This window comes from Microtus oregoni, unplaced genomic scaffold (assembly GCF_018167655.1).
Source record: "Microtus oregoni isolate MIOR12 unplaced genomic scaffold, Mior012 000007F_ref0000211, whole genome shotgun sequence".
Classification (NCBI taxonomy): Eukaryota; Metazoa; Chordata; class Mammalia; order Rodentia; family Cricetidae; genus Microtus; species Microtus oregoni.
The window spans coordinates 45965541-45992119 of NW_024543066.1; the positions used below are offsets into that span (position 1 = coordinate 45965541).

Here is a 26579-nt window from a genome sequence, read left to right on the forward strand (position 1 = left end):
TCACTTGCTCAAGACAGCAGGACTAGAACTCCAGGATGCCTACTGGGCAGTATACGAGCAGAGACCAAGAGCAATGCATTGCTGTCACATCTTCAGGGCTGCTAGAGACACCACCTTGATCTGTGCTGCAGCTGGGGAGTCCGCCCCCTGCCCCGTCAGGCTGGAGTCTCCCAGGATCCCCAACTGTGAACCAGAGACAAGCATGAGACTGGACCCAACCTTCAGCTAACATCACACCACTGAGCAGCCATGGAGATAGGTTTAGGATCCTAATGAGGAACTTCTGTGTGATAACCCTCAGAATAATAAAATATAACTTCCAATTATATTGACTACATGGACCTAGTCACTTTCTTGCTGGAGACAGAAACTGGTTCCCAGAAAATCCTCTTGTATTACCAAGGAAGAACTAGAGAAGTCTTTCAACATGAAAAGGCTGTAATATTTGTTCCTGGTTTTGGGAGATCTCCCCCTAATTTCTCTTACTTGACGTACCTGTAAATAATAAATACAACTCATGGTGAGAAACCAAATTCACGCCTGTAGCAATTGAAACTGGAATGCCCTATTGAGACAAGGCTGGTAGTAGTGGGGTCTGCACACCGGGCCACGTGCACACTCCGAAGTTCAGCTCCTGGTGAGCTTGAGACAATGCCGGTAGCAGTGGGGTCTGCACACCACAGGCCACGTGCACACTCCGAAGCTCAGCTCCTGGTGAGCTTCAGACAATGCCTGTAGCAGTGGGGTTTGCACACCAGGCCACGTGCACACTCCGAAGTTCAGCTCCTGATGAGCTTGAGAAACTCTTCCCGAAACACAGCCAGCATGGTGCTCGTGGCAGTCCTGCTGTTCTTTTCTGCACCCCTTGCATTACCATACACGTGTGTTGCTGCAGTCACTATCCTGACGCCAGCAGGCTGCAAGGCTTCTGTGATGGCCACTGCAATATGAGGTGTTCTTGAACTTGTAGTCTTCTACTATAGTCTATAGATTTCTACAATCCTGGCAAGTTTGCTGAGGTCAAGGACCTGCTTGGTTTTTTCTTTTTGCCGAAATACCAGGTTTGGTTTAATATTGCAACAACAGAAAACAAACCCAAGCACTACACACTAACAACATACTACAACCCAAGAAAGGGGGCATGCAGAGGCTACAATCATAAGCTAAATCTTTACAGAGGACCACAGGACTGCCTATGACCCTGTTGTGGCGGTGGCGGTACAAGCAAGTACTATATCTGGAGATGCCAATTCCCACCCCAGCAAAACCTTATTTTCACACAACAGTAAAAAAAACATAGTCACTTAAGAGTATGCAGTCCTCCCAACGAAGAGGTGGACCTGCTGTGTTTTGGTGGCCTCACTGGCTTTTTCCAAGCTGCTAGTACTACAGCAACAAAAAACGAACAAGGCCTCATGGCTTCTGGCTGATCCGGGCACCTTCAAGGGCACAGATGTGAATTTCCATCAGTCTCAGTCTTGGCTGCAGTTCCGTACCTCACTCCAAGGAGTAGGTAATGGCAGCAGCTACCCACACCTGAGATTCCCTTTATCCTTGGTTCTTCTTTAGGACCCTGTTCTTGTGAACACACGCGGGGCACAGCATGTTGTCCTCCAGGTGTGGGGGCAGAAAGGTGCAGCTGGCAGCAGGAAAAGGGCATCACTTTCCCCTTCTCAGGTACCCAGGCTTGTCCAGCATGGAACTGCAGCCGAACCCCCAACCTCTTGAGTCTGAAGGAAGGTTTCTCCCGTAGACCACACACCAGTTCCCCATAGGTCTCGAGTGTTGTAATGAACTGCAGGGCCTTGTTCTTGTTGGTGTCTTGGTCCAGAATTGCAGCCAATGCTAACACTGCCTCAGAGGCAGTTGTGGTCACAACGGTCGTGCTGACTTCTTCATAGAGGACAGGAGCTTCAGTAAGGGCGGGCATCTGTTCCTCGGGTACAGATACCATTTCAAGAGGAGCTATCACCTGAGGACAAGACTCTTGTTCCTCCCGAATCTCCATCTTCATTCTTTTCCGACATGGCTTCACCCTGGCCTCTTTTGGTGTGTCATGAATGTTCTCTAATTCAGGCATTTGTTTGGAGAAAGAACTTGCAAGCGGTCGTTGGTAAGTCTCTAATGTCTGGCCTTTGCTGCTCAGCTTTTTGCACCATTCCTGGAAAATGTCTCAGAGAATTGGGTTCACTGGGGGCAGATAATCTAGTAGAGGAGGAACTGGTATTTCCCTACGAGTGGGTTTTGGAGTCTCGGCATCTCCTGCTTTCTCATTTGATTTACAGGATGGAGGATGGACAAGTATGTGACTGCCAGGTTGGGGAGGTTCAGCTCATTACCCTCCTTGTTGCGGAGATGCCCTGCCTTCCACTTGTCCACTTATCCATGTTTTGATCCTTGAGGGGTTTCTGATTGACTTCTCAGTTACCTCTTCTGGGATGTACACTCACTTTTGGTGGTGATCTAACTGGGTCTATTTCCTGTTAATACCCATCAGTGGATGGACATCAGGGACATACTTGCAAAACCAAGTGCTGTAAATTTCAGAATTGCCTCTTGCTCCATTCCAACTCTAGTCTTGGTTCTGACTCACTAGTGCTGGGTGCTCGTGGCCTACCTGGATGAGTTTGAGCAGGATCCTGTAGGAGTCTGGATCCCCAGGCCTGCTATCTTTGACATGGGCAGTCTCTATGAATGAGGTAGGGAAAGGCTAAGGATGTTGTCAGCAGTATCCTGCTGCAGGGGTCTGACCCTGCTGGATCATTGCCCTTGGCGTTTTTAACTTCTAGATTTTGGCTCTGAATCATGGGTGTGATCCTGCTATTTTACCATCATTTTCTCAGAGCTCAAACTGTTTTCAGACAGGATTTGTTAATGTCAATATCCTTTCTGTACCACTGGGATTTACTTTATTGGACTAAGCTGTCCTTAAACTCATAGCTCTGACAATGTCTATTTAGTACTGCCACTAGAGTGATTTCTACCATGTCTCGCTGGGGACCAAACTTTGTTGTACTATCACTATTTTTTTTAGATTTATTTATTAAAGATTTCTGATTTCTTCCTCCTCCCCGCCACTGCCTCCCATTTCCCTCCCCCTCCCCTGATCAAGTCCCCCTCCCTCATCTGCTCGAAGGGCAATCAGGGTTCCCTGACCTGTGGGAAGTCCAAGGACCACCCACCTCCATCCAGGTGTAGTAAGGTGAGCATCCAAACCTGCCTAGGCTCCCCCAAAGCCAGTACGTGCAGTAGGATCAAAAACCCATTGCCATTGTTCTTGAGTTCTCAGTAGTCCTCATTGTCCGCTATGTTCAGCTAGTCCGGTTTTATCCCATGCTTTTTCAGACCCAGGGCAGATGATTAACATAAGGGAAATGTGCCTAGTATGTCTTTATACTAAGCTCACATAACACTGCTTGTACTTGACTTGATTCAAGTACAGGGAACAGGTTGAACATCAAATAGTTGGTTTTTTTCACAGGACCGATGTGTCTAGCCCATTGGACTCAAGAACCCAGTTATCTGAATGACAAGTCTATCGAGGAAGGCCATTGACTGAGGTAGTGAGTTTTTTATCTACATGAAGTGTAAAGTAGCAGTACTCAAAATATGACTGCATGTTTAGGTTACACCATAGCTGCACTTGACCATTTATGGTGATAGTGCTGCCCTCCCTCAACTGCCACCCATTCTGGGTAACAGCACCAATCTCTTCCTGCTAGACTCACTGGGTATTGTAGAGTCCACTGCTTTGGGTAGAGAAGTTTTTAGGTCGTCCAGTGGTATAATAGAGCAACCCAGCATGGAGGCCCTGATTGTGAACACAATTCAAAGATAATTCCTCCACTTTAAATGCTCACGTTTAGGTTGGGCACTGTTGGAGATGCACCGGGTAGCAGCCTATCTAAGTTGTGTTGGGAGAATGCAGCATCTCGGGAGGTTTGGCTTGTGACCACTGGGCCACTTTTGGCATTGGGTTTTGGGTAGATGGGAGGCAGAAGTGGTTCTATGGAGAGTGGACCCGGACTTCATCAGGCAGCTTGGCAATTGCCAAAGGCTCTCTCTAATTGCTCTGCACAAAAGATTCTCCAGGTTAGGTTTCAAGGTTGAAGGCTGTGCAACTCATGATCTTTTGGGTGTCTAAATAAGCAGGTAATTTGTTAGGAAACTTTGACTTACCATGTTAAGATTTGGCAAGTGCAATATCTCCAGATGTTTTGAGTTATGGAGGTTAATACCGATGATTATGCTACTGACAGTGAAGGACTTACTCTTCCTCCCAAGACCACTTACAGAATAAGCTTAACCATCTCCTATGTTATTGATAACATACACGTGGAATCTCTTGTCAATGTGTTAATGATTTGTGTGCTTTTCAACTCTCATCGGGCAGAAGTCAGAGCATAGAGGCTAGCCTGGACTACATGGAGAAACTGCCTCAAAATCTATGCATTTAGCATATACTGTAAATGCTTACTACAAAGTTAACTTGGGGGAAAAAACCTGCAGATTTATATATTTAGACAGTCTCACTTTATAGTTGAGTAGGTTGGCTTCAAACTCATGGCAATCCTTCTGCCACCGTGTTGGGATTATAGATATGAGCCACCACCCCCAGGAAGTCAATTTTCCTTTTTAAGCCTTTATTTTCTAAAGTCAATGAATTTCTTAAGGGATTTTTAATGTGATTTCTTTTCACTGTCTGGCCTTTATTTAATATGCTAGGTTACATAAGGCCAACCCCTGCAGAATTTCTGACTCTGGTGTCTAGTCACCAGCTGTAATCACACCACTCTGGGGACAAAAGTGAGCAGTTCACTGACCATTCCTGGCCAGTCTGGGCTACATGGAGTTAGACTCCATATCAGAAAAGAGAACCAATTGGATGTGATAGGCTTGCATCGGGTGTTCAGGACGACAGGCCCTCTCGCTTATAATAAAGCAGTTGGCAGCTGGACAACTGTGAACCCCAGTTCTGAGTGGCAAAGCAACTCCCATCTGAGGAACCAGGCCAAGAACTAGAAGCTCTGGGCAATGACATCTGTAGGAACTACACCTGTGCCCTGCTGCTCCACGACTGGTCCTTACAGCCCACAAAGCCACAGCTTGCTTCGGTGACGCTCAGATGGCCCACGGAAGCATGCAGTGCCAGATAGGGACAACAGTCAGGTTAGCTCAAAGTAGTGGATGTCCCCAGAAAACTGTCGGAGTTAATGCATTTAGAAAGGAGTCCACACCAGGCTGTGGCCTGTGCATCTGCACCCTCAGATCTCCCTCCCCATAGATCCTGAAGTGTCCTGAGCTCAGGCCTACAAAGTCACCTCTTTGCTCCTACACCAATGTCTTAAGGATCAAAAATCTTAATTTTTTTATTTCACATACCAACCTCAGTCCCCTCTCCCTCCCCTCCTCCCCTTCCTCCCCCTCCCATTCCTACCCCTGTTCCTTTGTTAGGGCTAAGACTTTCCTTGGTGTTAATCAGTCTGGCAAGCCAAGTTGAGGTAGTACCAGGCTCCTCCTGTATCAAGTCTGTAAATGCTTACTACAAAGTTAACTTGGGGGGAAAAAACCTGCAGATTTATATATTTAGACAGTCTCACTTTATAGTTGAGTAGGTTGGCTTCAAACTCATGGCAATCCTTCTGCCACCGTGTTGGGAATGGGCTCTAAAAAGCCAGTTCACTTAAACAGGATAAGTCCTGGTCCCCCTGCCAGGAGCACCACAAACAAAGCCACAGCCACACAACTGTCGCCCACATGCAGAGGGCCTACTTTGGCCCTGTGCAAGTTCCCCAGGTGACACTCAAAGAGTCTGAGCTCTCACTAGCTCAGGTCAGCTGTCTCTGGTTTTCCCCATCATGATTTTAACCCCACCCTCAGCTCCTCCCTCTCCAACTGAACTCCAGGAGCTCAGCCCAGTGATTGGCAGTGAATCAGTGAATCACTGCATCTGCTTCCATCAGTTACTAGATGTAGGTTGTAGGATAATTAAGAGTAGTTACTAATCTGATTACAAGGGCAGGGTCCATTCAGGTACATTCTCCTCTATCGCCAGGAGTCTTAGCTGGGGTCATCCTTGTAGATTCCTGGGAATTTTGCTTACCACCAGGTTCTAGGATAACAATTAGTAGTCACTAATCTGATTACAAGGGCAGGTCCGTTCAGGTATAGTTTCCACTATTGTCAGGAGTCTTAGCTGGGGTCATCCTTGTAGATTCCTGGGAATTTTGCTTACCACCAGGTTCTAGGATGACAATTAGAGTAGTCACTAATCTGATTACAAGGGCAGGTCAGTTCAGATACTTTCTCCACTATCGCCAGGAGTCTTAGCTGGGGTCATCCTTGTAGATTCCTGGGAATTTTGCTTTCCACCAGGTTTCCTTTCTAACTCCACAATCCTGTACCAAGATCTTTCATTGATGTATCCCTCTCCCAATGAAACCACCTCTATCCCTCAGGTTCCTATCTGCATCTCCTCCCTTCTATGTCCCTCTCCCAGTTTACCCAGGAGATCTATTTCCCCTTCTTGGGGTCCTCCATGTGTGCCCTTCTCAGGTCATTCTTTTTATCTAGCTTCTCTGGGATTGTGGGATTGTAGCATGGTTATCCCTTTGATTTTTGTCTAATATTCCTGTGAGCGACAAAAAATGGCCCAGGAGAAGGGCTCAGTGACATCATGATCTAGAGAGGTATCTAATCCACAAAGTTCTTTAATGAATAGCTATTCATGGATGGCAGCTGTACCCAAAAATTTTCTGGCTGGGATTGCTTGATCGAGATGTACAGTGGCCTTATTCGGGTCATTCTCTTTTCAAAAGAAAGGAAGTCAGCCTTCAGACACAAGGTCATCAGAGGGGACAACCCTCATGCATGATTCTTTTAGGCTCCTTAGGAGTATGGAGTTAATATTTTCCAGAACCTTCAGTGAGATGACTTGAGCTGTCCTGCAGCAGGAGTCAAATGGGGCTAGGGGACTGCAAGGTGTCTTCATGTGTCCTCAGCTGAAGAGAACTAAAATCAAGTGTGGGAATAGGAGCCACGGCTGGTCGCTAAGGGACCTGCATTGAGTGTTTTCCTTACGGCTGTTTTAAGACCTCTTTGCTCTTGAGTCAGCCCAGAGCCTTGTCTTGAGCTTCTCTCTCCTCAGTCTTGCCCTCCTGGGGAGAATGGCTTATACCCTGGGAGGGAATTCTGGAGATCTAGATGGACACCCTTGAGTAGAGAAGATAACCTGCAGAGCCAGCCTGACCTGCAGCTGTGGTGCCTTCATCCTCCTGTCCTGTGGATTGGATATTCTCTGCTCTCAGCTTTTCCTGAGCTCCAGCTCTCCCTGGAAATTGCAGTGACTTGGGTTCTGAGTGCAGATTCAACACAAGAGCCAAAACAAATCCAGATCCAACAGGGAGCAGAGGGCTGCGTGGTGTCAGGGTCAGCAAATGTCGCAAGCCAGCACATGTGGTTCTGAGTCAAAAGCAGGGCTACAGGTCAGGGGACAGGTACTGCTTTTGGTCCCTTGAGTGGGACTGGCTCAGTAGCCTGGGCCTTGGTGGGGGGCAGTGGCTCAGCATAAACTGGAAAAACAGGTAAACCGCAGATCTTCTGTGGGAATTAGAAGCCAGCTGGTGTGGATTCATCTCTTCTGAACCTGATGAGAGGGACTTGGATGAAAATGCTGAGGTTCAAGCATTTCAGGTTTTAGGGTCAGTCACAGGAGATGTACAATGGATCAAGGACAGTTTGCTTAAGAATAGAAATTCCTTTTCTCGTGTTACTTTCCTAACTCTATCCTGTGTTCAGAGAGCTAAAGGGCTGGAGCTCACCTACAGGCTTCCTGCATCTGGCTGTCTCCAGATCTGACCTTTAGGCTGGCACGTGGGCCTTAGTAAAACTGTTTGTTTCCATAGTGTTGAATGGAAAGAGCTTTCACCCTAGCTGTTTATCTAGTTGTGATCAAAGAGTAAGATTAATATTAATCAGTGGGTTAAATCTAAGGCCCAGTATGTGGGGTCTTGGTAGCTGAGCTGGTTGGTCCAGGAACTAGGACAGACCCAGCCCACTGTAACTCCTCCATCTGATACCCTGCTGGAGTGCAGGAAGGGACTGGTCCTGTATCCCATGACTGGGGATAACCAGATATCCAAGAGGAGCTTAGGTGAAGAACTCAGGAAGAGGGTGTGCCAGAAGCTTGAAATGGACCAGCAAGACATTGTATGAACAATTTGGGTAGGGCTTATTGGACCAAAGGGCATACTTGGGTGACACCCTGAAGCCCCAATGCTATATAGGATAAATGAAGACATATGGGAAGCAGAGGGGTTGAGGTTGTTGCTAGTCATTGTAAATGAGTTGTGAGGGGATTTCCCTTGGATGTTTCAGTGGTGACAGGATAGTGTCTCAGGAATCAGCAGGATTGGGATGCATGATGTGAAACTGTCTAATAATTGTTAAAATAGTGAAAAGAATTTTCAAATTTTGTGCAAGGACAGGATGTCTTCATGTTGTCTTCATGTTGTAGTGGATACTACCGAATACAGCATGTCTTTGTTTTACAGGGAGATGAGGCTCATTTGATCTTCAGTGAACATAGCTGGGGTGTGTCTGAAGCCTAGGAAGTCAACCCTTAGATGATTCATCTGTTGTTCTAGAAAAATGTACTTTTACCTCAGGGAAGGTGAAGTTAAGTAGCCAAGATACGTAGGATCCCCAAATATGCTGTTGGATGGTCTGCCCACTTCCTGGGGAGTGGTTGGGGGGCTCTGGACATGGAAAGACCTCCCCTTAAAGAGCTGACTGTTGAAGAGCTGCTCAGATATTTCAACAGAACCTCCTTCAAGGGTTATCACTGAACACCAGGAGTCAAATACGAAGTAGCAATGCAGAAGTATGTCCCAAATGGGGCCACAACTCCACATGAGGCCATTGTGCAAATCCAGTGTTGGTGCTCAGTCCTCAGCTCCAAAGCTAATGATCTGAGGGGCAAGTATAGGAACTATTAGGGGAGGGATGAACTACAGATACCACAAACTGTGGCCTCTATAGAAATTTCTAGGAGAAGCTCAGCCCACCCTTTGGGAAACTTGCTCACCTGAATCATGATCTGTTCCATGTTGTAGGGAAGAATGATTTTGGGCACACTGCCCACCCTTTCCTAGACCTAATTTTCCTTACCACTGGTTATATGCTCCACCAGGTCCTGTGAAGGGCAGGTAACGAGACTGGTAATGTGGCAGAGCTCATGGTAGAGAAATCATAGTTGGGAATATGAGAGTGTTTGAGAATATGGTGAGATGCTGGTTCCCAATCTCCTTGTAAGTGTTCATGGGGGCCATTAAGCATGCCTGTAAGAAGTCCTCCAAGGCAAATGGAAGTGTGTAGCCTTTCTTAGATGTAGTAGGGAGAGCGGGCTGTGTCCTGCTGCCTGGCTAGCTTAGCCCCGAAATAATTACACAGAAATTGTATTAATTAAATTGCTGCCTGACCCATTGTCTCTAGCCTCTGATTGGCTAATTCTCACATCTTAATTCAACCTATTTCTAATAAACTGTATGTCACCACGAGGTCGTGGCTTACTGGGAAAGGTTCCTAACCAGCGTCAGTCCCAGGCTGGAAAATCATGGCCATCTGCCACACTTCCCTTCTTCCCAGCATCCTGTTCTGTCTACTCCGCCCACCTAAGGGCTGTCCCATCGAAAGGCCAAGGCAGCTTCTTTATTCAACCAATGAAATTGACACAAATACAGAAGGACCTCCATACACCACTTAGAGAACATGGTTGAGGCGTAGGCTCCAGATGGGAAGTGTGAAGAACCTGCCATTCCTTCCTCTGCATCCACTGAGGTGGAGCCTATCTACTGTTAGTGGGGTCAACCCTGCTGTCTTGTCTACTTGAACAACTGTTAATGCCTAGAATTCTGCCCTTTCTTGGATGATTGCTCAGGCTAAGACCTTCAGTGTCAAATGCTGTGGGTGTGATGGCGAGGCACTGCCTTGTTCTACAGGAGGAGGTATGGATTAAGGATGACAAAGCACGAGTTTCATATACACTGCTCTAGAGTGGTATCCACTTCAAATTCACTGTCCATTCTCAGAACTCAGACACTATAATCAGATGCTAGGAGAGTACTTTCCAGCCATGTCGCATTCATAAAACAATGGCCCAGCAGCCTGACTCCTCCTCTGCCTGAAATCTGGTCCCTGAGTTGGAGAGTTGGAGAGTTGGATAGTCTCCAAGTATATTATCAAAGCTGAAAGCATTAATAATGGTGGCATCGAGGGCTGGAGAGCACTCAGCCACTGGTTAAAAGCAGTTGCTACTCTAGAAAAGGATCTGGTCTCAGCACCAGCACCTAGATTTTTCCTTACAACGGTAACTCCTGCTCAGTGGATAAGGTGTCCTGGCCTTGGTATAGTGGCAGGGTGATCCTCAAATCCCATTTTGGTTCTGATCCCATAGCTGGGAACAGTCTTGTCAGATCAAAGATGGTCTTAGCACTTTGACTTGTCACAAGCTGCCCATTGTCCAGAGCTGGTCCAATTGGCTAGGAGTTATCCTCTGCATTCTGATTTTGTTAGTGGATAGAAATAGTCATAGAGCTCAGGATATCAAATAGAATGTGTGACATGTGGGAAAATACAATTCAATGACATCACTGGACAGAGGCAGAGCAGGGTCAGATGGGTAGGAAAGAACTTCTGTATTCACTCTGGGTACATGGGCCTTAATGCTCCTCGTGTTCATCTCTATGGGAGCTTTTCAATCACTTCTTATATATGGTTTGGGAACATTTCTTTAAGGTCTTATATGTAGACATGTGTCTGGGGACAGGCATGTGACCTGAGAAGCCAGAGATTTCAGGTCCACCTAGAACTCAAGCTGTAGGGTGTATAAGCCATATGCTATAGGAACCAGGATCCTACCTTGGGTCCTCTAAGAGTACTGTGTTCTGTGATCTTTTGAGACACCATCTACTCCTGTTGAAGGAGCTTCCTCATGTAGAAATGATCTCAGAACTGGTCATTGGCTAGTCCTAATTCTCCTCTCCGGGATTATGGATGTGGTTCTGAGTCCTAACGTTCTAATCACAAATGTTCTTGGCCCTGACCAGCCCATTTCTTGAAGATATCAAGTCCTCTTACTCACATCTATGACAGCTCTTATTCCAGAGACTCCCCAGTATCCTTAGGACTCATAGTCTTGTCTCCTCAGAGCCCTGGAGATGCCCTCGCCATCTTCTCACTTGAGTCCTGGTTGAAGGCCTTCACACTGAGATGGATGAAGCTGGAGGAAGGTACAGGCAAGATGGGAAGATTTCTAAAGACTCAAGAGGGGGGCTGGAGAGATGGCTCAGTGGTTAAGAGCATTGCCTGCTCTTCCAAAGGTCCTGAGTTCAATTCCCAGCAACCACATGGTGGCTCACAATCATCTGTAAAGACGTCTGGCGCCCTCAACTGGCCTTCAGGCATACAGACAGAACATTGTATACATAATAAGTAAATAAATATTAAAAAAAAAAGACTCAAGAGTGTCATGGCAGGGACTGGAGAGGTTAAGAGCACTGGCTGCTCTTCCAGAGGTCCTGAGTTTAATTCCCAGCAACCACATGGTGGTTCACAACCATCTGTACTGAGATCTGGCACCCCCCTCTGGCGTGCGGGCATACATCGAGGCAGAATGTTTAAAAAAAAAGTGTCATGGCACCAGAGAAGCCAGGACAGATGCACGCTCACAGCCTAGGGCACAAGTTATCTTCTGGCTGGCAGTCAGCACCACTACCCACCCACCTTTGGATTGGCTGAGAGGCAGTGGCCCTGTTTTAAGGGCTATTCATGGACTTGAGTATCTGTGCAGGCTTCAGGGGGGACGTCTCCTGCAGGTGCCTCTTCTGAAACAAAGGGGCTTCTAGAACCTTTAAAGTCAGGATAATTAGCCTTCATCCTCGTCTGCTTTTCATCTGCAGTTTGGTTATCAGAAGACATTTTGACATTTTTGCTCTGTATCACTCATGTTTCCATTATTTTGTGCTTGGCATTAGACCTAGAGCCTCCTGCAAGTGAGGCAAGCTCTCCTCTACTGATCTGCAAGCCTCCACTGTACCGTGCTAAGTGCTCTTTTGTTATCTGCTTGTGTCCTTCCATCCAGCCCAGGGTCAGAACTGTGCCAATTCCTAAACTCTGAAATTGGATCTTGGCTTTGGATGGCATTTCCCTGATAGTACCCCGGCACTTTCCTTCCCTTCAGTCCTGGGCAGGGATATCTAAGTCAGTCACAGAGGCCACAGGAGCCCCTGGAGCCCCCTGAACAGTCAGTTCCTTCTAACCAGGCGTGGTGGCACACAATCTTAATCCCAGTACTCAGGAGGCAGAAGCAGGTGGATCCTTGAGTTTAAGGCCAGCCTGGACTACAGAGCGAGTTCCAGGACAGCCAGGTCTATAGCATTAGACCCTGTCTCAAAAAAGCAAATGAAACATAGAATCTTCCAAAGCCTGACATTAGTGTCAGATGCTGCTGCCTCTGTCTTCAGCAGGAGGGTGGGAGACCTCAGCCAGTGCCAGCTGGCTACTCCCTCGGGGTTGTCTGTTTTCCTGTGATCATAAATTAGCTGGAAATAGCAGGGATCTATGGCAGCCTTACACCTGTGCTGCTCAAGCCCTGCAGGAGTCAGCAAGCATGGGATTGGGCTCCAGCACGTGCAGGCTTGGTGCCTCTTGCTGGCTCTGATTCTGTTCTCATCCATAAAGTGGAGCTACTATGTTTGAATACCAGGTGCTGCATGTGTGTTCACATGTGTAAGTGGGCTGCACACACACCAGGCTGGAATACCATGTGCTGCGTGTGTGTTCACATGTAAAGGTGGGCTGTGCACACACCAGGCTGGACCACTCACTAATCAGTTGTCTCTTAGCCTTTATTAACCCCTGGCAGATGAGGACAATCACTTCTCACTGCCTGGCCTGGCGCTAGGGGTGCTCAGATATCTGAGCAGTTGTCAGGTACTGCACATCATGCAGAGAGGTCACCCTATGCGCTGGATCCCAGAAGACTTTTACCCCATCACCTGCATACCAGAAAACTAGTTTTGCCTGTGCTGGTGACATATCATTTTAAGAGAAAGCCTGTGGTCTTGGTATCTGGGGAGAAGTCCTGAGGTCCCAGGAGACTTCAAATGTCACACTGGGAAAGGGGATTGGATGGGGACCGAGGTATTATACTCAAGGACTCTGCCCGCCAGGTTCTCTCTCCACATATATTGTAATACTTCTCCGTCACTTGGGATTCAGTTGCAGTGAAAAGTGAGATGGAGGGAAGGACAGCTGGCTATTTCCGGTGAGCAGTCAGGCTCTGAGCAGTGTAGCAGTGGGAAACAGGTTCTTGAAATAACACAGCAACCACACAGGTCCCTGTTGCCCCTAGAGAGAAGTATGCCTTCAGATCAGTGGTCAGCAGCTGAGGACGAAGGCTAGCTGTCCCGCCTCCTCAGGAGATCAAGAGACTCCCTGTTCGTCCCTGTGGGCTACTACCTGCCTTGACCGTCCTCGGAAAACCATGAGAAGGAGCTCAGCCTCTCTGGGGTGACTGCCCGTGTGTGTGCATTCTGAATCTCCGAAGCGTGCCCCTCAGAGCAGCATGAGTTGAGCTAGGGGAATACTTTCTAGATCACACGCCAGTGGATTTTAGCTATCCTTTTATTGAGTTTTACACACTTCATCACAGGCCTGTCTCATGTTATATTTCCTGCTTTATTTTGGGAGGGGCTGTTGCACAAATGCCACAAGCATGTGGAGGTCAAAGGACAGCTTTTGGGAACTGGTTCTCTTCTTCCGCTATGTGGGCTCCAGGGCTCAAACCTAGAACATCCGGCTTGGCAGCAAGCACCTTGGTCTGCTGGGACATCTTGTCAGTCCCTTGAGGTCCATCTAAAATTATTAGTTCACACCAACCAAACAGAACACCCTGAACGGACTCACATTTCTGACAGGACTGGAACAACAGGTTAGCATACTGAGGGTGGCTAGAACTGCCTGTCTCTGTTCTTTTCAGCACTTGTAAGTCTTGGCGTCTGCTGTTACAGGTTTTCCCTGCATCACTGTCAAGTATGATTGCGAACTTTACTCCTAGGGGGCTGGGATGCAGCTCAGTTGGCAGAGTTGGCCTAGCTTCTACAGCGCTAGGCTCAAGTCTTTTTATGGATGTGTGCTACTGTGGCAGGCCGCTCTCCAAATCCAGCACTCAGGAAGATCTGAAGTTCAAGATCAACATCAGAGTAAGATCAAGACTAGCATGAGCCACAAAAGACCCTGCCTCAAAAAGGAGACAACAGAAGGAAAAACAAGCCCCTCGGAGCTATTTGGGCAGATCCCAGTAATGACAGATTAACCTCCGTGTCTGTTACACATTAAGGCAGTGTTCTGCAGGAACAGTGTCATTAATGCCAAACAATGAAAGCTCCCGGCTAAATTCAACCTGCAGACCAGAGATACTGGAAACAGAACAGCACTGACTAGATCTCCCAAAGGGATAGAACCTTTTAGTGAGGACATAACCGGACTTGATCAAGGGAAGAGTCAGGTTTTAGCTCTACTTCAGACCGAAAATGGGCAATCCTGCCTCCAGAAATTGACTAATTTTAAATCTTAATGGCATGTTGAGTTAAACAATGAAAGGTCAGCAAGGCTGCTCAGTGGGTAAAGGTCTCCTACCAATCCACATAGGTCTGTGTGCCCCACAGGTTGGAGGGAGGGAACTGATGCTAGAAGCTCTGACTTCGACACATGCTGTGCTCTGTGGGTCCATGCACACATGGCATAAAATAACTGAATAAACTCCATGGATACCAAATATTACTTATTCTCTTGGCATTCCTTGTGACTAAGAATGGATCAACCACTGCCTTAACAGGTCAAGCATTTGCCATTAGTGTGAACAAGGATGGAGGTCTTCAGAACCCTGAGATCATAAGGTCATCTTAGATCACTGATCTAAGACTTTCAGAACCTGAGGGATATGAATGATGCATGTGCTTGTTGAAAGGGATTTGTCTTGCTGAAAAGGACTGAAGGATGAGTGTGCTGGGCCAATAGCTTCATAGTTCCTCAGGCAGCTGACTAGTAGTAAAGACATCACCTCCAGGGCTGTAGCAATAACTGCCTTCTGGTGTTACAGGGAGTGGAGCCCCTTGTGTGTCCTGGCCACCCAGCTAGCTCACACCCGAAATAACCACACAGAAACTGAATTAAAACAGTTTGGCCATTAGCTCTAACTTATTAGCTAACTCTTACATATCAGTTTATCCTGTCCCCATTAATCTGTGTATCACCACATGGCTGTGGCTTACCAGAGATTCTAACCAGCGTCCATCTCAGGCAGAGGATCCATGGCTTCTCTCACTCTACTGTTCTTCCCAGCATTCAGTTCTGTCTTCTCCGCCTACCTAAGTTCTGCCCTATCATGTTGCGGGAGCTCTTTACACTCCTTCTGCTCTTTCAGCCAATAGCTGCTGAGATACCAGCCCATTGGGGCATGGTCTCTCTCTTTAAAAAACTGCCACTGCCCTCAGCTCTCTCTCTCTGGCTTCCGGCTCTGCTTCCGGTGACTACTTCCTGATTGTGCAGAGGGCTGTTGTCTGGGATGGTGATCTGTAAGTTTTTCCCCTTTAAATAAATAACCATTCTATTAATTCCAAACTGGTGTGGGATTGTGACTTAACGCCATCACTATCAGACCCAAAGCAGTTTCTTTGTTCATTAACCAATAAAAGCAACACAAGAACAGAACCTCCTACACCATACTGGGTCTGTGGTATTCATCTTAGTTTTAGAAGCCATCCTAGTGATTCAGGCAGATGATAAGCAGCCCCTACTCCTGGTATATAAATTATGAATAGTACCTGTTGTGGGGCTTTGACAGGGAGGAATCTAATTTTAGGGACTCCACTCAGGTGCTTCCTACCATGAAATGTGGTTTCTCCAAAGGTTAGGTAAACCGGCAAGTGGTGGCTCAGCAGTGACCACATCTTAAGTTTTATTATTCAATTCCTATAGTTCCGAGAGCTTTTTGGTATTGCTACCCTTAGGGGTGCCTTCCCAGTTAAAAAAATTTGAGGAAAGTGTTCATGGCAACTCTAAAGGCCATGGTCTCTTGTTGCCTCACTTTCATATTCATTACCTTATATCAAGGCCATCTGATATGTGAGCCTTTTTATATCAGTGGCATTTTAGGAACTTTATCAAACAGCCTATCTGAAGCTGGCATGTGCCTCTCTGTACAGTTACACACACACTCCCTCCAGAAGAACTTATGATAATGGTATTGCTGTGATAGAACAAGTCTTTCCTCAATAGGTCAGTCTCTTTTCCACATTCTCTGGCTTATCCACAGAAACTGGGTTGGGTCCTAACAGACAACACTCGAGGGAGCACCTGACGATGTGTATCTTGGCTATGCATCAGTAAGCTGCTAAGTGAGAGGCCCAGGCAAAATCCCCATAATTCTCCACACAGCTTGTTCTTTCTACATCAGGTTCAAGTCTCTGTATTGTTTACTTGCATAATGCTGCAATAAAACACCATGACAAAGTCATAGTTTATTTGAGCTTAGAATTCTAGGGACTTAAAGTCCATGAGGGAAGGCCGGCAAGAGCAAAAAGCCCAGGGCTCACAACTTGAAGGTTTTGAAGCCTCAACCTCCCAGCAGGGCTGTACCCCCTAACTTACCCTAAACATCTCCACAAATTGAGGACCAAGTATGCAAATGGCCAACACTGTAGGGGGCACATTATATCCAAACCACTACACTGCTTGTGTGCATTGACTAGATCCTGAAGTTCTCTAGGGAGCCATTCCTCCCATTCATGGTGACCAGCCTGATACCTGTCCTTAATTCTGCATTTAGAGACCATCTGGTTTGAGGGAAGGCTTGGTGACTCGGATTCTAGTTATCTTGGTTACTGTGGAGCACCATATACATATCCATGTTTCCCTCACATCTGAAGATCCACCTGGACATAAGAAAATCCTTCAAATATATTTCCTGGCTGGCCTATTGGAGGTAAAGTACTCTTGTCAAGTTAATAGTGGCCCAAGAGGTAAATTTCACAAAGTACAACAGTTATGTGATATCGTCTTGAAACATTTTGGATAGGTAAAAAAAGATGCCCAGTGGATTAGTAAAACGTGTGTGTGTGTGTGTGTATGTGTATGCATACACTTGTGGTGAAGTCTCCAGAGAAACTGGCCATTAGGTCAGAACACTCATGATCTATTTAACTTCATGGTATAATCAGGTAGTTAATAATAGAAGGGGCCTGTCCAGCGATCCAGGGTGCTTGAGGACATGCCCTTGCAGATGGTATCATGCCCAAGTCTCTTTCTCTGTTCATTTTTCTTCTGACACCATCATATAAACTGTTCCTCTCTGAAGTTAACTTTTATTGGAGTTTTCCTGACTGAACAGGATTTGGAATATGAGCAGAGAACAGGATTTGGAATATGAGCAGAGATCGGGTAGAACCTATGTAAGAAATCCCAATGAGGATGGGGTACAGACACTGTTCCAAGTCCACCTTTGCCTACTTCGCCTGACCTGTTCTTTGCTGATTCCTCTCCCCTATCCTTCCTATGCCTCGATCCCTGTGAGCAGAAAGACCTGACTGGCATAGCCATTGTCACTGTCGTGTGCTCACAGAGCAGCTGACATGTGCAGCTGGGTTCAAGGCACCATTAGAGGTGCTGGAATTTCCACAGGTGTCAAATGAACAGGCTGCTGAGAAGTATGGCGATGTCTTCAGACCTTAGGATAGAGAAACTAAAGTTTTCGACAAATCTCTGCTTATGTATGCAAAGTTCAAGGTGCCTAAAGAAACCTACATGTAGCTGTTGTATAGTTTTAGATAGCAGCAGAGACCTCAAAGGTTGTCAAAGCAAGGGCAGCACTTGGGTGATGTGGCAGTTCCTTGTTGCTGTGATAAAACATCACAGCCAAAAGCAACTTGTAAAAGTATCTTGTTGCAGTCCTGGAGAGGAGAACCCATAATGTGAGGGAGAAACTTGGAGCAGGCAGCCAGAACAGGAAGCTGAATGATCCCCTCTCCAGCCACAAGGAGAAAAGAGTGAACTTGGAGTGGGTGGGGCTGTAAACAAAGCCTTCTCCCTCTCCCAGTGAGGCATTTGTTCCTGCAAGGCTCCATCTACCTCCTAAACACCCCACAACCACTCCCAACAGCAGCACCAGCTGGGGTCCAGGGGATCCATCTAACACGATGAAATTTCTCAAAGCACCACAGGTAGCATTTTTAACGTACCCTGCATTATTTAGTAGATCTTTCCTAGAGCTGAAGGAAACAAACATGTTTGTATGTTGTTTGCCACTAAGTCTAATGATTAGTATTTGAGACTAACATCTGGACATCTGGTTCCCTTTTCATTAGTCCCTTTTAAGCTTATGGTTTGACTTGGTGACAATTGGCTGAACATAGTAAAGTAAAACCAAATTGGATCAACAGCTGTCATCTTTACCAGAGGGTTTCAGAGCCCATGAAGCTGCTTACTGGTCTAAATAAACAGAGATGTCCCAGCTGCTCAGATGACTAGCACAGGAGCAGAGATGGTGGTTCATCTTCACTCTTCACTTTGACTGGATGAGAACCACTTAGACTGAGACAACTTGGGAGTACCTGGGAGTGTATTTCCTGCCGCGTCCACCCTCGACCAGCAAGGAAAAACCGCAACACCCGGAGCTCTTCTTGCAGCAGTTTTCAGGACTTTATTCACAGCAATTTATCTCCTTCTCCTTCTTTCTCTCTCTCTCTGGGCAAACCTCTCCCAGCCCTTAAGTAGGCACGGGCTGCCAACCCCGAACTGCCAGGTGGGCACTGCCCATAGGTTCACGCATCTGCAGACAGCTGATAATCATTGCGTGATCATAGCATAGGTCAGGCCTTAGCCATTTCAGGAGTTGATTATACATCTCCATCAGGTGTGACACCACACAGCTCGCTACAGTTCCCCCTTTGTTCTGTAAAGCCACAGGTAAGAGTAGAGGTCTGATCTGTTAAAAATGGAATATGTACTAGTATTTGTCCAGCTGTCATCCACTCAGAACACTAGACCTGTCCGGTGCCTTTTTACAGAGGTGGGAGCTAGACACCAACCCAGATGCAATCAGACTTGCTCTTCTTGAGGCTGATGTATGCTTACCTCAAGTGCAGTGCACAAGCCTCGCATCCTGTGCTCGCTTACATCTCTAGCCAAACTTGGGGAGACTGTCCTGCTTCAATGGCCGTGAAGGCCTGAATGATCATAACTGCATTGCGATGCTGTGAAACCCTTGTGACAAATGCACCATAGGCATACCAGGGAGGTAAGCACCATTAAGCCTGCCAGGGTGTAACGGCGTAAACGAATGCAGACAGATTGTAAAAATATATCTATAGCTTTAATGTAGAAATAGACGTACAGAACCACTGTTCCCGCGGAGACCAGGAAAGCAGAAGCAGAAGGCTGGGAGCACACTTGCCAAATTTATAGGCCAACATTAGCCCGAGGCGAACACCCCCCCCCCAAGGGGCGGGACTTATCCCTACATCTCCCCTTTTTGTCTAAATAAGACAGAACTAAACCAAATACAACTATATACAATAACAACAAATAATAAATATAACAAACAATATTGAGAACAAAAGCTTTGCTAAACATTCTATCTCAAGGAATCCAAATAATGTAGAGAGTAACTACAATTATATAATCTTCAACTCCGTCAAAGATCTGAGAAGGGAATAAACACTACTCAACAAACGAGATATATCCAAAATGTGCAACAATTGACAGAGACAACTGACTACCTGGGCAATCACCCAAAAGTCTCGTTTGCAACGTTGAGTCAACCAATTTTGGCTAAGGCCTAACATAACTGACATACCATTATTAAAGGCAAGGAACTTTTCAAAACTATCTTACCCTGTCTTGGCAGGATATGACAGTCCTGTTTTATCCATTGATGCATGCTCTGTATCTCTGTCAGTGGTTGAGGTATGGGCATTTCTTTGCCCAAAGGCCAGTTCTGCCAAATAGAAAGGCTCGAGATGGAGTGTCTTTGGTGCTCAACATTCTCTCGGGAATAGAGCAGTGTTGCCAGGAGCAATTGTGTCTCACTATCACGAAACTCTGAGTTAGATTAAAGGCCATTTTCTACAGCTCTTTGAAGAGGTCGAAGATTATCTATCTATACTGAGTACAATCTCTATATCTAGAGAACCTGATTAGTCTAATTATAAATGACAAACTTAGATGACTATTTATCTATATAATTCTCAATACCTATCTAACTTAAAGACTAAGACAATAAACAACTGTGTAACAAATGAGGATAATGACCTCCAAATATAAACACTGTACAAATATACATTGCAATATGGCAAATATATATCAATACACAAACATTATATAAGTATCTTAATCAGAGGTAGAAATGTACACTGCAATATGGTAAATATATACAATATATATATATATATATATCAATACAATATATGTCAATAAATAAAAATGTTTTAAACAGACATAGAAACATGCATGCATACAATAGTCAATATAATTTAACTTTGTATCAATATACAAGAATCGATACCAATATATTTGTCTAAAAGCAGTAACTCACAATTATAAATCTATTATCCCATCATTCCCTCTTTTTTTTTTCAAAATGATCCCTGAGCTTATAAAATTCCTAACAGACATAGAAACATGCATGCATACAATAGTCAATATAATTTAACTTTGTATCAATATACAAGAATCGATACCAATATATTTGTCTAAAAGCAGTAACTCACAATTATAAATCTATTATCCCATCATTCCCTCTTTTTTTTTTTCAAAATGATCCCTGAGCTTATAAAATTCCTCCCCCAACCTCCCAACCCCTAAATGATATCCCTAAACCCAGGGATAAACTTTACTGGGAGAGGGGACATCATCCTCTAGAATTACTTCCAGCAGTCATGGGGGCGACGTTCTTTCTGGGGGATCCTGTGAAAGTAAAATGATGGTTAAATTTCAAGATCAATGTCTTTTAAAATTGCAAATAGTCTCTGAGTATTTTGTGGAGGTCTGGCCAGAATGTTGTATAAGATGTGCACCATTTCAGCTAACCAAGTTGGGATCGTCTTGTGCAGCTGGTATCCAAAACAGGTCTTGTAGTAGCGCAATCAGTATCATGACGTCATGTCAACCAAGTAGAGTTGTTGTTGTGGGGCCCCATCTTCTTCCTGGAAACTTCAAATATCACTTCAGGAAAAACTCATTGTTCATTGTGAAAAACTTAAACATTAATCATATAGACATATATAGACATACATATATATATATTCAATGAAAGACATGATATATATATTCAATGAAAAGTATGATAGATATGAAGAAAAGCAAAGATGTTTTCTAAACTCATATTTCTTTCTGTCCCATATCATGGCTCTTGACATGAGACAGAAACTCCAGAAACTCTGGGTTTTTCTCTTACTAACAGGCTTGGAATTGGAGAGGGACTGAGCCAGAGTCCAACTTCAAAACCAGCTCTATATATTTATAAAGAAATATTTAATAAGACATATATATATATATAAATTAATACTTACAAAATGTGTCCATCCATCAGTAACTAAATATTCAGAGTCCCTCAATTTCTTTGAAGATGAGTATTTTCCTGTGGAGATAAGAACCCTGCCTCCAACCTCCAACCTATCTGTATTTCTTACCATCAGTATGTTCGCCATCCTTATAAAAGAATTGTTATTTATCTTTTCCAAGTGGCTTCTCTTCTTCAAACCGAACCTTTATTAATTTTGATGGTATCCACAATTTTTTCTCACCTGTGGAGATAAGAGCAAAACCCCTTCCCCAACGTAGCACATCTCCTGGCTTCCATTGTGAGGTCAGCACATCCTTGAAATAAACTGGTTGATTTAGTTCAGTAGACTTTTCCATTATCCAATGTCTTTCTGCAGCCGTTGTTCCCTTCTCATTAGCATTGAAAATTCAAGGTTAACAAAGCATTATGTAACCTATTTCTGGGGGTGTTTTCCACCCCTCTCTGTTCAACATATCCTTTATAGTTCGATTTGATCTTTCTATGACTGCTTGACCTGTAGGATTGTATGGTATACCTGTAATATGCTTGATATTATAATAATCAAAAAACCGTTTCATTTTCCTAGAGACATAAGCAGGACCATTATCCGTCTTTATTTGTGTAGGTATACCCATGATAGCCATGACTTCTAATAAATGAGTGATTACTGAATCAGCTTTTTCTGAACTTAAAGCAGTTGCACACTGAAAGCCTGAATAAGTGTCAATGGTGTGATGAACATATTTTAATTTGCCAAATTCTGCAAAGTGGAACACATCCATCTGCCAGATTTCATTCCTTTGGGTGCCCTTTGGATTAGCCCCTGCAGGCAGTGGCGTTTGGTTATAGAAAGAGCAAAGTAGGGCATTTCTTTACAATCTCCTTAGCTTGTTGCCATGTAATTGAAAATTCTTTCTTCAAACCTTTGCTATTAACATGATGTTTTTTTATGAAATTCAGAGGCCTGCAGCACACTGCCAATCAATAATTGATCAATTTCTGCATTACCTTGTGCTAGAGGACCTGGCAGACCCGTATGGGATCGGATGTGTGTTATGTACATAGGGCAAAGCCTGTTTCTGATCAAATCTTGAACTTGGAGAAACAATGAGGTTAGTTCAGTATCATCAGGTATAAATTCAGCAGTTTCAATATGTAAAATAACTCTTTCTGCGTATTGTGAATCTGTAACTATATTAATAGTTTCTTTAAAATTGCTTAGCACCATAAGAATGGCATATAATTCCGCCTTCTGGACAGAATTATACAGACTTTGTTCCACCTTACCCGAGTCTTCTGATTTGTAATCTGCCTTCCCTGATTTATTGGCAACAGTATAGAATGTACGGGCTCCAGTTATTGGAGCATCATGGACGATTCGAGGAAGAATCCAAGAAGTTCTCTTCATGAAGTTAAGCCTCTTGCTTTTTGGATAGTTATTAATGTCTCCCAAAAAATTAGCACAAGCTCTTTGCCATGGTTCATTATCTTCCCATAATTTCTTTAGTTCATCAGCAGGCACTATAATTTCTGCTGGGTCTATGCCTGCTAATTGACAAAGTCTCAGCTTGCCTTTTATAATTAACTCAGACTTTTTCCACATAAGTTTTCAGTTTCTTACTTGGTTTATGTGGTAAAAAGATCCATTCCAAGATAATATCATCTCTCTGCATTAAAATTCCTGTAGGAGAAATTTTTGACGGTAATATGATGAGAATACAACCGAGCTCTGGATTCACTCTGTCCACATGTGCCTGTTGTAATTTCTCCTCAATCATTGTCAGTTCCTTTTCTGCTTCAGCTGTTAATTCTCTAGGACTGTTTAAATCTTTATCACCATCCAAGGTTTTGTTCAAATGAATTATTAGATCAGGTGTTATTCCGATAGCTGGTCGTAGACTGGAAATGTCTCCTAACAGTCTTTGAAAGTCATTAAGAGTCCGTAGGCGATCTCTCCTAATTTGTGCTTTTTGTGTCTTAATTTTTTGCAAACCGATTTTATAACCTAAATAATTAACAGAATCCCCCTTCTGAATCTTTTCAGGAGCAATTTGCAATCCCCATTTAGGTAAAAGTATCTTTATTTCTTCAGTCTGTTCAAGGTATCCATGTTTGAATCGGATAACAAAATGTCGTCCATGTAATGGTATACTATAGATTTGGGAATTTTCTTGCGTATTATTTGCAATGGTTGGTTCACAAAATATTGGCACAGGGAGGGGCTATTTAACATACCCTGGGGGAGAACGATCCAGTGGTACCTCCTCGAAGGTTGAGAATTGTTATAAGTAGGCACTGTGAAGGCAAATTTTTCTCTATCTTCTTTTTGCAAAGGTATAGTGAAAAAACAATCCTTTAAATCAATAACTATGAGAGGCCATCCTTTTGGTAATAAAGAGGGCAAAGGAATTCCAGATTGCAGAGGGCCCATAGGTTGAATAACCTTGTTGATGGCCCTGAGATCTGTCACCATTCTCCATTTACCTGATTTTTTTCTTAACCACAAATACAGGAGAATTCCAAGGGCTGGTAGATTCTTCTATATGTCCAGCATCTAATTGTTCTTGTACCAGCTGTTCTAAAGCCTGTAACTTTTCCTCAGCTAAAGGCCATTGCTTTGTCCATATTGGTTTCTCAGTCAACCATTTTAGAGGCAAGGCTGTTGGTATCTCTGAAGGGACATCAATTGCTTGTTCTTGTACAGCCCAAATGGCCGGTTTTCTCCATTTGTAATATCTTTTAATATTATTCTCAGAAATATAGGCTCTAGAAGTAGCAGGAATGTTAATTTCGGTATTCCATTGTTGTAATAGGTCACGACCCCATAAATTCATTGCGATATTGGCTACATATGGCTTTAATTTTCCTATTTGTCCCTTTGGCCCTATACATTCAACCCATCTCATGCTCTGCCTTACTCAAGATAGGGTTCCGATTCCCAGGAGCTGAACATTTACATTTTGAAGAGGCCAATATAGATGCCAAGATTCTGGGGTAATGATACTTACATCAGCACCTGTGTCCAGCAGGCCAGTAATAAAAATGCCATTTACACACACTCTCAGTTTAGGTCTTTTATCATTTATAGAAGTTTGCCAAAACACACGTAACTTATCTTTCTGATCATTATTGCTTGTAACAGTAGGCATGGGGCTTCCTAATTGTCCTGATGAGGCATGTTCTCTGCAGAAACTGGAAATGACTGAACCATGTTTGCCATGGGGGCCTGTGAGGCCCCCCTCTCACATTTCCCGACTGTATCAGGTTGCCTTGTCTATCTCTTGAAGACCTGCATTCATTCGTCCAATGTCTGCCTTTTCTACATCTTCTACATAAACCTGAAGGCTGAGTCCTCCTATTTCTGTTATTTCTAGAAGATGCATTATTATTATTTCTGAAAGATGCATTATTTGTGAAAATCCATTGTCTACAATTCCTTTTTATATGACCCATTTTGCCAAAATTAAAACATTTGGTATTCTGGTGTCTCCTTTTACCATTGGAAATTCTTCTTCTACCCATGCTTCAGCGCCATAATCAAATGTATCAACACTGAGTGTATGCAAGACCCATTCCACCAAGGGCGCTGATCTGAGCTTTAAAGGCCCCAAAATCCTTTTGCATTCCACATTTGCATTTTCATAAGCCAAAGACTCAATCATTATACGTCTTGCTTCTGGGTCAGATATTCCTATTTGTACAGCCTTTGTTAATCTTTGTAAAAAGTCACTAAAGGGTTCTCTCTGACCCTGTTTAATTCTGACAAATGATTCCATTCTCTGTCCTGGGTCTTGTACCCTGTCCCAAGCCCTTCAGGCTGCTGTAGTACACATGGAGAGTGTGTTTTCATCCAAATTAGCTTGTTTCTGAGGGTAGGAAAAAGAGCCCTTCACCTAGAATTTTATCTAGGGAAATGTCAATTCCCTTCGCTTTTTCCTCCTGTTCTAAAAGTCTAGCCTCTTGCCTGAATAAGCATTTCCATTTCAATTGTGGTCCACTCTCAAGTACCGCAGAGCTCAGCTGGAGCCAGTCCGAGGGGGTTGCTCTGCTTGTCGTGGCCCAAGATCTTAGCATCTCTTTAACAAAAGAGGCTTTCATCCCAAAAGTCATGACAGCCTGTTTAATTTCCTTGAGGTCATTCATACGGACAGGCTCCCATGTATCCTCCTTGATGACCCTAGGTTTTCTGGAACCAATCACCATCTCTTATTACTGGAAAGGCAGGAAGAGCTGTAGGTAGAGCTTTTGTGGAAATTGTCCCGCAGAGATTTACCCACAGATGTAGTTAAAATTTGCCTTTCTACCCTTTGCTCTTCTTCATCAGAATTTAGAAATTCCTCAATTTTCTCAATTCTATTCACCATTGCCTTCTGCAATGTCTGAATCTCCTGTCCAGAATTATGTTCCAAAGCCTTCATTGAGGATTCTAAAGTATGAAGTTTGTCCATTAGAGATAACATCTCACCTTTGGAAATAATTTTTATGGCATAAACCGTGCCTTCTTGTATTGACAATCTTTCCGCCAATCTGTCATAAGCTTTAGACAAAATCCGATTGTCACATTCTGCAGTTTTGATTCTCTCAGTTAATGTTTCATTTCCTACAGAAAGGGACTGAAGCTTACAATCCAAATCAGCTGTTCCCTCTTCCATAGTAATGAATTTCTCCTTAATATCAGCCACTAATGTTTCAGTTCCTACAGAAAGGGACTGAAGCTTACGATTCAAATCAGCTGTTCCCTCTTCCATAGTAATGAATTTCTCCTTAATATCAGCCACTAATGTTTCAGTTCCTACAGAAAGGGACTGAAGCTTATGATCCAGATCAGCTGTTCCCTCTTCCATAGTAATGAATTGCTCCTTAACATCAGCCTGGAGAACTTCAAACTGATTCTCAATTGTTTTTAAATGTTCAATCTCTGCCTTAAGAATCCTGGATTCGTCTCGTAAAGACTTTATCA

General features: G+C 44.3%; 1 pseudogene; it reads right to left on the reverse strand.

Moving 5' to 3' along the window:
- Nucleotides 1-1548: 1548 nt before the first annotated feature.
- Nucleotides 1549-26579, reverse strand: part of LOC121450301 — a 66680-nt pseudogene continuing 41649 nt past the window's right edge.